Here is a 15,947-nt window from a genome sequence, read left to right as displayed (position 1 = left end):
ACTGCCAACAATAATCAAATGCGGTCACGCAAGTAGTACATGGAGAGGGAAAGGGTAATCAGGAGCAGCATCTAGTTTACATAAACAAAAAGAATAGGAAACAACACGTCTCCATTACAGCACACACAAGAAGGCATTTGGCGCTCATGCATCCACCTGTGGATTTAAGCATTAGTATCCTGTGAGCAGGAACGTTTATCCACAAGTTTTACAGGAACCATACTGCAGTTCTATGACTAAGGACATGAAATGAAAGCAGTAAATGAGACACACGGGTGTTAATAGAAAAATAGTTCATTGTGCCTTGACGAAGGCAGAGTTTAAAAACCCCAAATATTTTACACACTGTCTTGAAATTGGTAATAAATTACTACAGGTCATGTTAAAAAGTACACTGAAATATTATAAACAACGTTTCAACCTTCAGACACAGCGAAATTTCACTTAACACCAAAGAATTATTGCATAGTAAAACATCGCGACATATCGATTGGGAAAGTGATCTACATTAGGCTTAGCGGTGGAAGTTAGAAACTATCTGAATGTCATGTGTGCATGAAACTGAACGTAAATGCGTTGAAACATGGTGAATAATGTAAAGGCACACTAGGGGTGAAAAGTTAGTGGAAGTAACGTAAAATACGAGAGCAGAAACAGTACTGAGTTAATATTTCTAACCACATCTCAGATGAATGCGTTAGTCGCTGGGAGTATTCTAGTTAAACTGTTTCTCTTAGCGGGCTGCGTCGTTTACTGTAACAACAATCGAATTTTAGGAAAACTTTGTTAACAATTTGAAACAAACGTTAAGTAGACAAACACGTAATAACGCACAGAAGACCATTGTGGATAGAACATGTAAATACTACTCTTGCGCTGTTTGTAATAAATAAAATTTGCTTTAAAGAAGTCTAATTACAGCTAATTTATTCAAACTTTACGAAATACAATATTTCGTGTCAATAAGATGTATCTAGTGCTTTTAAAATCCCGCACAATCCTAAATCGAATCATCAGTACATAAGTATTTTAATGGTTCATCGTCCAGTCCGCCTGACAGCGAAGGGTCGTGCAGCACATGTTGCTATAGAGAAACGTCCTCTGTAGATAGTAGCGGTCAATTAACTACAAATAATGTAGGACTACAAGAATTTGAAAAGGCGTTACCATGCGTGGAATTCTGCTCTACATCGTCTAGTTTTATAGGCGAGTATTAGTATTCAGTTTTCACGTGTTCGCTAGGAAGAGGCCACATCAGAGCGAGCAGCCACTAACTAGCTGTAGATCATTAACGAAGCTATAGACGTGGCGAGGTCAAATTTAAGCCAGTAAATTAGACTTTTTTTCGCGAAAACTAAGTCTGGTGTTGGCTTTGAAATATTGTTTTTATGATTTTCGTTAAAAGTTGTTAGAAGCCAATTGGGGTGGAGAATTACCTGTTAGCGGAGTACTCCTTCCTGTCCAGTGGCCGGACGTGGAATCTTTTCTGCGTGCAATCCGCCACAGGAAATGACCAATTAGTTTTGAGAGCAGTGACAAGTTTAATCTTGCCTCGCTGTTCAAAGAAAGGATAGCGATCTTTATTAAGACACTTTCCTGAGGTTCAGCAGTGATGAGAATCGAGTCTGCTGACAAACGCTTCTTACAAGAAGAGGACGCCTACTCGTCATCGCAGAGTTCGGCCAAATTCATGGTACATGGTGAGACAAGAAAGTGCCCCAAGTGGAAACTCCAGACGGCCAAGCGTTAAAGAAATAAAAGTTTTTTGATAAGCATCTATCACCATGTGCACCTTATCAATTGTCCCTATTACTGTGTTTAGCAAGCGGTGTTTCGCTTAGCCGTAAGAGATCGGATTCTCAATGAACAGGTCGCAGGTTCGACTCCGCCCGGGGGCAAATATTTTGTGCTCCTTGGCAATGCGTTCACTACTGACATCACAATTAACCGCATCATCATGTAGGTTAATTTATATAAGCACAAAAGTATAGGCATAGGATGAAATGCGGGTTTGCAAACATTTAAAACGGGATTGTAGTTAACGCGTACACGGGAACGGTAAATCGACGTTCCCGTGTACGCGTTAACTACAACCCCCTTTTAAATGTTTGCAGAACCGCATTTCATCCTATGCCTATACTTTTTGTGCTTATATAAATTAATAAAATAACCTATATGATGATGCGGTTAATTGTGATGTCTGTAGTGTACGCATTGCCAAGGAGCACAAAAATATTTGCCACCAGGCGTAGTCGAACTTGCCACCTTTTGAATGTGAATCCCATTTCTTACCGCTTTTTTAAATCTCATTTTGTTCGAAATTGATCTTTGTATTTGTTCGGGACGGACGTCCTATGACACTTAGTGAAGTTCATCGTTGGTACAGTAACTCAGTTTTCTCTATTACAGAGGGCAGCTAGCCCTCTGACCGAACACGCTGAGCTACCTTGCCGGAGTTACCGCTGAGCCAAACACCGCTTCCTAAACGCACTGTCAAAGGGGCAACTGATAATGTGCACATGGTGATAGATCCGTATCAAAATTCATTTTATTTCCTAAATGCTTTGTGATCTGGAGTTCCCAGTTAGGGCCGTTTCTTGTCCCATCACACCCTAAATGTGGCATAAATTTGGACGAATTCGGCGATGGCGAGTAGGCGTCCTCTCCTTGTTACTGAATACTACACAGTTAACGATGTTAGAGAACTCAGACTGTGAGTTAACGAAAGTGGACATCACCACCTTGTCGTATTACGGTAACATTTTTACAAAAAATCCTGTGCCGGTAAATATAGTGAATGATACTAATGTTTTGTCATTTCCCTGAGCTCAACGTATCGCTCATCATGGGGATGCTGACAGTTTCCCAGGCGGACTGAAAGGAGGACATTGAGACTTGCATCGGACACAGTAGCATGATTATGAGCCTGGAATGTTATCCAAACAGACTGAAGGGCATAGCAACACATTCGTCGTACTGGAGTCACCATTGTTAAGTCCGCTGAATGAGTGGGGACGGGGGCAAACAGTACACAACTATAAATTCCTCCAATATTTTTCACTTAAGCTCATGCACGTATCTAACAGAACATTTCTGCACACAGGAAACTACCTTTCTACTTTACAAGAACTGACAAGGGTATAGGTAATTTCGGAAAATGCAGGAGCCAAAATTATTAGTGTTCATTGTTTTCCGGGCGGTATAGAATTCGGTCTCTGTGCTTTGTTACCGACAGTGGAAAGTGTTGCCTTGTCGACCGACTTTTAATACAAACTCCGGAAACAATTAGTTAAGTGCTGCATTTTTGCCGTATTTTACGCCAGCTCTACCGAACAACGTCCTGCTCACAACTCCTTAAACGGTTCACTTCTAAAATGGTAACTGGTATACTATCAGTAAATTTCATATTGCGCTAACATCAGAGGAGACTACGGGGAATGGGTAAGGATGGGTGAGAGAAGCGATGCGAAGGGAAATATTTTTTACAGTCCTGGCGACGTACCTTTCGTGCCCCATAGATCAAGTACAATAAATAACACCATAGCTCACAATAATTCGTACCATTCACCGCAGTTATCAAGGATTGGCAGCAGCGAAAGAAGCACGAAGTGTACTGACTTCCACCAACGTCTACCGAGCAGAACTAATGTGCTTGAGTTCACTATCAAAATTAGCGAAATTTCTCGTATTCCGCACTTTCGGCATAACTTATATTAAAAACATCAGTGAAACGGGCTATCATAAAAGTCATTGTAGTATATACACAGAAACCTGAGAAATATTATATGCTTTATAAATGTTTAAATTCATGCTATCATATCGAACAAATCTTGCAAGTGTGGATTTACTCCCCAAATGGCGGCTCTAATTATTAGTTATCTTGCGCAAATTTCGTATAATCAGAAGATGGTTGCACAGCTGGGACTAACCGAATGAGGCAGTGCAATTAGAACTTGCATCATATTCGAAGGGATGGCGTTTACTCCGGTCAGTCATCGTGATTTAGATTTTCCATGGTCTTTCTAAATCATTTTAGGTAAATGCTGCGAGACAAATTCTTCACCAAGGCCGCAGGCGCCCACCTCTCCCATCCTCGCAAAAACATCGGTTTGTGTGGCGGCGGCGAGCTCGCTCGTGCGTGCGTGCGCCATTTTATTACAACGAAATCTGTATCATTGAGAAATGATCCCTGCATTAACTAATAAAAAATGTATTCAACTAAGCGTTCAGTCAAGTAATTCGTCTCTGACGCGCCAAAGTGGTCGTGGATTACAGCCGGGCAGAGGTTTACTTGGTGCTATTCGGCCACATGACGTGACGAAGCAACGTTTCAGTGGCAGGAAAGAAAAGTTTTTGGATAAGATCTTATATGGACAAGAGAATTTCTAACCAAACACCTTTCTGCCGTCTAAATTCCAAAAATTTCATTGGGCTACCAGGGCGGCGATTATTATGCCATCTTCAGCCTCTTTACCGACGTGTAGGAAGATTCCAACTTCGACTCCGGTCGAAATAGTGGCCAGCGTTCAAAGACTGGTATCCGTAGATATCTGCCGGCAGATGTTTGAAGTGATCAAACATAACTAATACAACAGTTTTGAAATTAAACGGCTGAAAGGTGTTTGACATTCTGTACTTAACGGCCGAGTCCCACAACCATCACTGAAAAGCTGGACATACAGATATTTGTGTGATTAAGGCTGTGGGATAGGTATGGTGGAACTAATGGATAGATGCGATGTACGAAAAGGAGAAGATTAGGTGAGCAATTAGGAAAACGGTGTGATAGGTTATTTGGGATGGTTTAAGTTTAGTATGTTCCATTTCATAAGATAGGTATATCTCAGGTAATTTCATAGTCTCACATGAGTACAGTTAAAATTTCCCTATATAAGTATGTGGAAAGTTTTGAGTAGAACAGACTGTGGGATGTTTTTGTATAGCGGCGGTAGGAATCAATTCTGAAGGATGGTGGATACAGAATTCTAGGTATCTAAAGAGGTGTGTGAAGCTTGTGAGCCCATGTAGAGTGCAGATCGGACAAGGTAATCGGATATTGAAAGCGAGGAAGCTTTCTTACCATTAACATGTTAAAGCTGTTGAGACACCAGTCACCGCTATATTTGCAAAAACAATTATTTTATAAAAGTTTCGTATATATTTTTGTTTTACTGGTTACAGCCACATCATGTGGCTATCAAATGTGCAGAACAGCAGTAAGCGCCGTTGAGGATCATACAAAAATCTAAATGTTAATGCATCAGCAATAATAAGAGTGGGTGACGTTCAAGGATTTAGAGTGAGTGGCAGAACTCGGGAGGAGCGAAAGTCCGTGATACATTTGAGTGTGCGAGTATGGGGTGGGGTGATGGCCGTGGAATTTCGACTATTAGCTTTAGTATATTGTAGGTATTTTACGTGATTAGTACGTAGGTTGCAAGATAGTTATTTAATCGCGTTTTGCTCCTAAGCATTTTAAGTGTTTTATGTAAGTGGACAGGACAGTCTTGGATTGCTAGATAGGCGATAGCGTTCTCCGACAGCCTCCCTTGCGGCCAAACGGGTTCCAGACGAGTCTTAAGTTACAAATTCAACAATAAAACATAGCACTAGTTCACAAAAGCTAACGTAGAACGCTCTAGTTTGAGAACACTTTCACAACTGGGACTGCAGTTGCTCAATAATACGTGCTACCGTGTATTCACGCACGCAACGTGGTGTGTTGAATCTGCTCATTTGTTAGTAGAGTGAGACAGCAAGCACCCATGACACTGATGTTACCAGAGCAACGACATCTTGTCTCCTCTTGCGAGTTGGACGTCTAAAGTCGCTAATTATTCCATCCACACTATACACAGACCAAGATTTTTGAACGATTTTAGCCACATTAATTCTTCCGTCATTTCTCGGTAGAGCAATTTTATATTGAAGATTAAAAGCAAACTAACTGCGTTTTGTTACACAAATATAGTAAAACAAAACTTTTGCCGTTCAACCTTAAATTTTAGTAGAACGCGTGCTAAGATTATTCGCTCTACGAAACGAGACCCACAGGGTAAAGATTTCATTGTTCTTCCAGCAAGGGCAAACCAAATGCAGCTCTTTGTCTAACGCGTTACAGGTCACTTATAATCTTTTCAGCACCCAGCTTCTATGTATTATCTCCAAAGACATGCATTTTCGATTTAGTAGAAGAACTGTACCGTCTCTAACGAATTCACTGATTTTGTATCAATTTTATTCGGAACTATAAGGATAATATTCAGGTCAAGAACTATTAATTTGAAAAACCACAGCGGTAACCAAAGGATCGGTTTTAGAAGCAGATAAGTTAGATGAGTATTTCTAATAGGACGAAAACTGCGGAAAAAAGGCCAACCCTCGAGACTGCTCTGCACTACTCTTCCGTCCACTGCTTTAACACTAAAACTTTTAGCAACACACATTTTTGTTTATTTCACTACCTCCACGCTCTTCAGGTAAGTTTAACGGAACGATTTTAAAGCTAATTCAATCCTATCACTTTTTTTTGCTACTGAAGTAAATCTTGTTTCCATTTTCTCCCCTCGGTAGGTTTCATATGTGGTGGACGTAGATTTTTTAAGACTGATGAGGGGGCACATCCGATGGTTATGTATCGGAAACGTGGTACTTCGTATTTGTATGGTACATGACTTAAGTATCCTCTTTCATGTCTACTTTTTTTTCACTCTGGACGCTGGGTCCAGAGCGAAACAAAAACATGTCAATGCAGCGTCACTGAAATACCAAAATCAAGACCACCTTCCTTCACTATTGTACAGACCCTACCCCTACACCCCGCTCTCATCCGCCCTCTTAACAGTTCAAACAATTTCAGATTAAAATCCGAGGGTTAAACTTTTCGCCGCTTATGGAACGCTCCTTGTGGAACTAGAACCATTATCCACAGCGCTGAAATGGAAATCTATCCAGGGTCACTATTAGAGTTTAAAAGGATCTCAAATGTCAGCTGTTATAACACTAGAAGAAAAAACCATCACTAAATCGAGGTACAGTAATCTGATCCTACTTCCAGCATAAAATATCTGCTGACCGGTAGACCATATTTTAAATCTAAACGGAAGTTATTCTGTAAAAAAACTAATAACAATAGTAGTAATGAAAATATTTTTACTTTTGTCGTTAAATTTATTACTCCGGGAGCTTGAGTCGCGTGAAACTCTTTCATCTGTTAACATTAAGGCCTCTGCGTTCTTTAACTATCGCTAAAGGATCAGTATATGGCTACAAGCACAAATAATACATACGAAGGCTAAACTGGGAACATGGAACCGACATTTAATGAAATTTGGCATTTGATGGACATCTTCCTATGACAAACACGTATAGCAGTTAAGCAGGACTTAGTGAAGTATTCAAAACGTTAATACTGACTCCCATAAACTAGGAAATTACCTGCCGGCTGCCAAGACGAACATTATTAAGAACCAGCACTCAATTTTCCAAACAACTACTGACACAAACTAAGGAAGAGTTTTCTGGTTGGGCTACATGGGCTACTTACGTAATGCGTTTCTTACTGTTGCATTGAAATCACGAAATTTTCTGTTTACTATTCCCATCGCATGGATACGTATACCGCATATCAGTAAATTACAGCACTGGTAGAGCATAGCGTTGGTGCATGACCTATCCAGGGGCTTTATGAACACTCAGTTCAGTGGTATGCAAATAGAATTAGACTTAAAGCCTCACACAGATACTTATAATCAAACACTCTTTCCACGCTTCATCTGTGAAAGTGAGAACATATAAACCCTACTCGATGATACAATAAAAATTACCCTCTGCCACTCACTTTTTAACATTTAGAACTATTTAGTAAAAATTGTAGGATAATTTAACATATCAATGCAGCAAGCATATTACCTCAGAATGTTATTTCGGTATCAAAACAAACAAGAAGCCTGGACCTTAAGGGTAAGAGATAATAGCCAGATATTCAAACGCATCTGCACTAACGTATCGAGACTGGTAGTAACTCTTGTCTACGCTCACTCACCAACACCAGCAACAGGGCTACAAATAAACAACCCTTCTTACTCGGACCGTTGGGCCTCTCCAGGAAAGTAAATACGGGGTGAATAATACTTCCACTCCTCATGTTCGACGAGTGTCTTTCTCCAGCCTCGCTAGAAAAAGGTGTGGCCAGAGAGTAGGCTTCTAGTGGTCATAAACTTTGTGTTGTATATAATCTGGTTTCTGAAAAATAATTTAATATTGCGTGAAGTCTTTGGATCGAGATGTGTCGTCCACGGTTAAAAGCCTTTCTTCACGACGAAGTAAAAATTCGGTAATTTGAAAGTTTCGCTTTGAAATATGGCACAGCAAAACGGCATCTGTAGTTTGTTTTGCTCTATCTCACTGTCAAAGTACTGAGGCTCGTATTACTGTGTAGAAAGTCTTTGACAAATCTCTTTTATGAAAGTCATTTTAAGAACGGTGTACTGAGGTACTTTTACCACAATTTTTTTTATAAAAGTTAGAATATGGTCCTAGCTTTTATAAAAGATTTGTCAAAGGACATTGACTGCAAAAGGTCAAGTTGCTTCAACTCGTAATAATATGACTGCCTAATGTAAATCCATTCGAAACGGCAAATTTCATATCATTAACAGCATTTTTTTAAAATTCTGTACGTGATAGACGATCCAGTACTGTGGCGTTAGCTTCAAGTACATATTTAACTTCCAGTGAGTTATAAAACCAACGAGCACGGCACTTGCATCGGCATACAATTGAAAAAACTCGAATTGTTTGTCATATTTACCTCACTACTGTTACATGATGTGTGGACATCCTTTCTTTACCTCTTACACTGTCAAAGCAGTGTACTTAAGGTATTTGTGATCCGCCGCGTGGGATTAGCCGAGCGGTCTTAGGCGCTGCAGTCATGGACTGTGCTGCTGGTCCCGGCGGAGGTTCCAGTCCTCCCTCGGGCATGAGTGTGTGTGTGTTTGTCCTTAGGATAATTTAAGTAGCGTGTAAGCTTAGCGACTGATGACCTTAGCAGTTAAGTCACATAAGATTTCACACATATTTGAACTTTTTTGTGGTCCAGGTGTCAGATACGATGCTCGTAGTAGGAGTGCACAACCTGTTTGTAAATCCTTTGAGACTTCAATATCACGATGGCAAAAAAGGTTTGAGTAGGAACGCAAGTGTTACCAAAACAATCATAGCTTGGGGAAGTATTGTTAAAAAGGCAGAATGCTTCGACTCAAAACGAGATATTGGCTTTATGATCATATCAACTAAATCCACTGAAATGGAGTTAGTGGGGATTTTATCACTGTATCATAACGACATGACATGACATGGTTGGGAACTGATTAGAAATGCTGAATCTGCAACCTAGTGATTACGTTGTGTTAAATGAAAATTTGTGCCAGACTGATATTCGTATCTGGATGACCTGTCATCCTAACAATTGTGGTCTTTTTCCCCTTGAACTCGCCAAAGAATATTGTCTTCGGTATGACCTATTGTTCGTTACGTCGAGTGCCTTGTCAGGTAGAGGGCGCGGAGGTAATGTACAACAAACGCTGATTGTTCCTTTGATGTTACGCTGTCCTACATAAAATTTCACATTTAATTAAAAAGCTTTCTGCTTAACATAAATTCTTTAGTTATTCTACATCTTTCTTAAAAAACTAAAATCTTCGCTCATCGGAAAATTCTTCTTGTCAAGATAAAAACTCTGATATAGATCCTGAGTTTTTGAGTGTTCGCTGTTCTTTCTCTCTCACCTATTGAGTGGATGAGGTCTTTAAATGGATGCTTTAGCTAAATAAATGAATTTGGCTCTGCAGTAATTGATACAAGTAAATTTACACTCATCAAATCGGTCATTAAAGAATGCATCTAACTATTAAATCAAATAATGATCACAATGAATCAGTTTATTATTCTTAAGTAATCAAATGTCACAAGAAATTAAAATCAATAAACTAATGCCTTGGCAAGTTTGTATAAAGGAACTGTGATGGTAATACAAGGATAACGCGTATCTGGGAAAAAAATTATGTCCGCAGAGGTCGTACCACGATTTCCACAGGTTAGTAAATATTATTCGAAAACACTGCAGAAGGATATGGACGTGTGTACATCAATTGCAGGAGTTGAAAGAATGTTGATATTCTAACTACAAATAAGTCTTCTAAATGAGGACTGGAATTACCCAACATCTTTAAGTAAACTTCCAGTCATGAAAACTATCAGCGGCAGAGAGAGTGGTGTGCTGACCACATGACTCTGATTATCTTCATTCAGTGATGCCTACGTCTTGAGGATGACACGGCGGTCGGTCGGTACGCTTCGGCCTTCAAGGCCTGTTCAGACGGAGTTTTATTACACGAACTTCACCTTTCCCTACAGTTTGATTCGCTGTTGCTACTGTGTCTCACCATAATTAGAATCTGAAAGTGGCTACTGCAGTGGCTGCTAAACCAGTCATTGGCTCTATAGCGACATCTCTTCTATGCCTGCCTCGAAGATCAACTCGGACGATTGAGTGCCTCTCTTCCTGGATGTGGAGAAGTTTCGAAGAACCCTAGAGATGGAGGTGAAGTCTGGAAGTGCAGGTCTGGAAAAGAAGCTGTGTTTTTTACGATATTGCAGTGCCTGTGTTATTCTGATTACGATGCAAAGTTCCTTTGGACATGCATGCATGTCCAAAGGGACAGGCACTGTTTTTTGGCATTGCATAATTTTGATTGGCGGAATACTGATTCTTGTGAGTGCCTACCAGCAAGATGTTGGCTTACAAGAGGTTAGCCTCCGTTCCTTCCTGTTTTTTCGGGTGGGGTTAACCAATTAAAAGAGTTGTTAGTCTTTGGGCTCCAAAGGGTGTACGATTTACTACCTCTCTCTGCCTTCCTTCGTGCAATGGCCAGTACCGTTTGATCGCTGTACACACAGCTGTAGTCTCGCCCCTCTCTCCTAGATCATTTATATGAACCAATAGAAGCTGTGTTTAAGTTTCTTTGAACATTCATGCAGTTTAGCGTCACCTGATCGAGTGCCAGCGACTCATTTACTACAAAGAAGCCCCAAACCATTGTTACCATTCCACTTTCTACGATGTTATCTTAACAGCCTGTGTATTTCGGAGAAGTTTGACTTCCCAATGCTTCCTCTTACAAAGGCAGTTCTTCCACGACTTTGGCCGTTAGGTGGTGCTCATCCCATGGACACGACTTGTTAAAAACAAACTCGTCCTGCACATTCTTGAGATGTACTCTGCATTGCCTGACAGCAAGCACTGCGCTACCTGTGCCGGTGTGGCATTTCTTTTTCTCCCGCTCAGCAGAAACACTGCTCTGCTCGATTTCATTTGCCTCGTGTTTCCCTTCACACAAGGAGGCGAGCGGCAGTTCTACGACTATTGTTTTGCGTGGACTCCCTGGATTTTTATGGTCTGCACCATGTCCCTCGCCCTCATCAGCGCTCAACTTGTTTTCACAGTGGCCTCTCATTTATTTATGCACGTAATTTAAAACAGGAATTTGAAATATCTACGTAGTTGCGTGTAGGCAGTCATTAGTACTAATTCATATTTCATTATCCGGTGGGGATTAATTTATTCCATTTTAATTTGACTACCTCTTGCAGGTTTTACACAAGTTACAGGACAGCTTGGTTAGAACAGTCCTGTAACAAGTTCTTCTCTTTTAAGGAAAAAAGCATTCTTCTTTATACATGTGCTTGTTGATCCATCTTGGACTCATCCAAAGCCAACCTCAGTTGTTATTGTCACTGATGTTTCCCTGCTATTGTGTTCAAACAGTTCAGTGAGTGGAATATTTGGGAATCGAATCACGGAGAAAACGAACCTGTTGAAGGGGTCGTCCTTTACATGGGAGAACTTGTGATTGTATGCTTCAGAAGGAATAAGAGAGAAACATCAGTAACAAATAAAAAATTTAGTCAGTCTTAGAGACAGGCTCAAACAACCGCAATAGATAAGATGACTGCCCAAAATAAGCCGGAGAGTTAGGTTTGTATAGTGGTTTGGCAAAAATTTTCCTTTATCATTGTACATGAATTACATTATAGGTTCGGCATTTCTGTGCAGTTTTTACTGATGTCATTCCATGCCATTATGTTTAACTGACTTCATCGCTATTAATTTCATTCATTACTTTTTAGTGAATTTAAGGCAGAGTAAAATAGACCCATACACCAAATCCGTTACTATAGAAGTGGGGAGAGCCGTCACGACAGTTGTACAGCATCTGAGAGAATGAATAGTAGGATATAACAAGGACAAAACCTCGAAACAAACTGACAAATTTATTAAAACGAAGAAAAATATATGCAACTGCATATCTAATATGCCCTTTACTCGGTTTTGAATACAACACCATAAAGATGGTCGCCATCACTGTCCGTGCATTCTCCCATGCGGAGAATGACAATTTCCATAATGTTCGGTGGGATCTCCTCCACAGCTGTAGATATTCTTTCCTTGAGTTCAGCCACGATATGAAGATGCATGGCGTGCACGTGATCCTTCAACAAGCCCACAAGAAGAAATCACGGAGTATTCAGGAGGCAAAAGGCTACGTTTCGTCGGGCAACCTTATCCTGTTCGTTCAGTTTCTGTATGACCTGCGTTTTGTGTGGGTGGAAGCACAGGTTATCACGGATGATGGACCCAGGGAACGATCTATCACTGTTTGTGCCAAGACAAGTATGGAAGCAACATTTGACATTTGGTAAGGACGTCGGTTGAGTGCTTGACACGCCGCCTTCACTCGTTCCGTGGACCGCTGCGTCCATTTTCGCCCTGGACTTTCTTATTCGCACAAGATTCAGTATTCGTGAACTGTCGCACCCATCGTACAATCGTTCTATGATTCGAAACGTTATTATGTCGTTTCAGTTCTAAACGGCGACAAAAAAAAGTCAGTGTGCTGTGATGAGAAACTTGTTATTTTTTAAATCCGCCTCGCCGACGAATGCTCGATGCTCTGAACTCCAAAAGGCCTCATGCAGGACGTGTATAAATATTTCTAGCAGGTGCAACAGCGACACTGTTCTAGATTATTCAAATCCTGCTATTCATTTTGCCGGCCCCTGTACAAGGGGTAGTGCTAAAGCTTTAATTATTACTTCGAAAATATCTAGCTACTACCAAGAAACTAGATGATGAAGTTAGATCATCTCTAGACATTCACCCTTCAGTGCGACACATTTTCCCAGCGATTGATGACCTGAAGGAGGCCTAAGTTGTAGAAGTCTGCATTTCGGTTGTGCAGGAATCGCTCTACCACGAAAATCACCTCGTCGTTATTCTGGAAATGCCTGCCACGCAGTGGTTTCTTCATCTGATGAAAGAGGAAGAAATCAGTTTGTGCCACGTCAGGAGAGTGAAGGGGTGAGGCAGAACTTGATAGCCCAAGGAAGCGGTATGTGTGACTGTGTCCTCAGCAGAAGGAGCTGTGCTTTTCTCATGGAGCACGGCATCTCACTGGAAAGCTTCCAACGACAAATCGTCTTGATATCCTACCATAACCTCGTCAGGTGATTTCGGTAGCACGCTTCTGTGACTGTTTGCCCCTTACGAGAATAATCTGTAAGCTCCACACCATGGCAACCCCAGAAACACTCATCACTTGCCTATCTAAGCCGTTTTCGGCAATGTTGAATTAAAGCGTTTCCACTGCTTGCTTTGGTTAAGAAATCGTCTTGGCTACTTTAACACAGCTGCAACATTCCGCTACTACCTCGGTTGGACAGGCTTTTTGAATGCGTGTGAATAGCTGTGAAAAGCAGCAGGCAACGACCTTTGTCCTTGTCAAAACATAATGCAAAATGTTAAAAACTGATCCATCACTGATTTTCACTTTTTCTACTATCACCTCGATTTTGATAAGATTGTCTTCGAGCACCACGTCCTCCGCTTCTCGTGCGACACCCAGTTCCCCATAGAGAGATGGTCTGCCACTTCGTTCTTCGTTCCGCATACTTCTTTCTAAACCTACATACATACTCCGTAAGCCACCGTACGGTGCGTGGCGGAGGGTACCCTGTACCATTACTAGTCATTTACTTTCCTGTTCCACTGGCAAATGGAGCGAGGGAAAAACGACTATCTACATGCCTCCGTATGAGCCGTAATTTCTCGTATCTTATCTTCGTGGTCCTTACGCGCATTGTATGTTCGTGACAGTAGGATCTCCAGGCAATCAGCCTCAAATGCCGGTTCTTTAAATTTTCTCAACAGTGTGTCTCGAAAAGATCGTCGCCTTCCCTCCAGGGATTCCCATTTGAGTTCCCGAAACATCTCCGCAACACTTACGTGTTGTTCAAACCTACCGGTAACAAATCTAGCAGCCCGCCTCTGATTTGCTTTGATGTCCTCCTTCAATCCGATCTGGTACGGATCCCAAGCACTCGAGCAGAATCAAGGACAAGTCGCACCAGCGTCCTACATGCCGTCTCCTTTAAGGTGAACCACTCTTTACTAAAATTCTCCCAGTAAACCGAAGTCGACCATTCGTCTTCCCTATCATAGTTCTCACATCAGTTCCATCTCATATCACTTTGCAGTGTTACGCCCAGATATTTGAACGACTTGACTATGTCAAGCAGGACACTAATAAAACTGTATCCAAGCATTACAGGTTTGTTCTTCCTACCGACCCTCACTAACTTTCATTTTTCCACATTCAGGGCTAGCTGCTATACATCGCGCCAACTGGAAATTTTGTCTACGTCGTCTTTTATCTTTCTAGAGTCACTCAAGTTCGACGCCTTACCGTACACCGCGGCATCGTCAGCAAACAGCCACAGATTGCTATCTACCCCGCCCACCAAATCATTCATGTATACAGAAAACAAAAGAGGTCGTTTCACCCTTCCCGGGACACTCCTGACGATGTCCTTGTCTCCTATGAACACTCACGGTCGAGGAAAACATACTGGGTTCTATTATTTAAGAAGTCTTCGAGACACTCACATATCTGTGAACTTATTCCACACGCTCGCACCTTCGTTAACAGCTTGCAATGGGGCACTGTGTCAAATGCTTTCCGGAAATCTAGAAATATGGAATCTACTTGTTGCCCTTCGCCCATAGTTCGCAGTACATCATGTGAGAAAAATGCTAGTTGGGTCTCGTACGAGCGATGTCTTCTGAAACCATGCTGATTCGTGGACATAAGCTTCTCTGTCTCAGGAAAGTTTATTGAACTGAGAATATGTCCAAGGATTCTGCAGCAAACAGAAGTTACTGATACTGGTCTGTAATTTTGCGAGTCTGTTCGTTTAACCCATCTTGTATACTGAAGTCACCTGCCGCCTTTTTCCAGATGCTTGGCAGTTTATGCTGGGCGAGAGATTCGCAATAAATGCAAGCTAGGTGAGGAGCCTACTCCGTAGAGTACTCTTTGTAAAATCGAACTGGGATTCGATCTGGACCTGGTGATTTATTTACTTTCAAATCTTTCAGTTGTTTCCCTATACCAGGGATGCTTATTACTATGTCATCCATATGGAAGTCTGTGAGATGGTCAAATGAGGGTATGTTTGTACCATTCTACTGTGTGAACGATTTCTTGAACGTGACATTTAAAACCTCAGCTTTCAGTTTGCTATCTTCAACTGCCAACCCAGACTGGTCAACAAGGGATTGAATGGAAGCCCTACGCCCGCTTAGCGGTTTTACATGAGACCAAAATTTCCTCGTGTTCTCTGCCAGATCTTTTGTTTAAGTGTGACGGTTGTAGTTGTATACTTCGCGCATAGATCTTTTCACAGACACACGAATCCCTACTAACCTTCTTTGCCGTCATTTATGCGTTCTCTTTTGAACCGCGAGTGTGACAGCCTCTGCTTCCTCAGTATCCTGTGAATTTCGTTATTAAGCCATGTTGGGTCTTTTCCAGCCCTTATCCGCT

This window comes from Schistocerca piceifrons, chromosome X (assembly GCF_021461385.2).
Source record: "Schistocerca piceifrons isolate TAMUIC-IGC-003096 chromosome X, iqSchPice1.1, whole genome shotgun sequence".
NCBI classification, from domain to species: Eukaryota; Metazoa; Arthropoda; class Insecta; order Orthoptera; family Acrididae; genus Schistocerca; species Schistocerca piceifrons.
The sequence above is the reverse complement of the archived record's forward strand: the minus strand, read 5'-3'. Positions refer to the sequence as shown.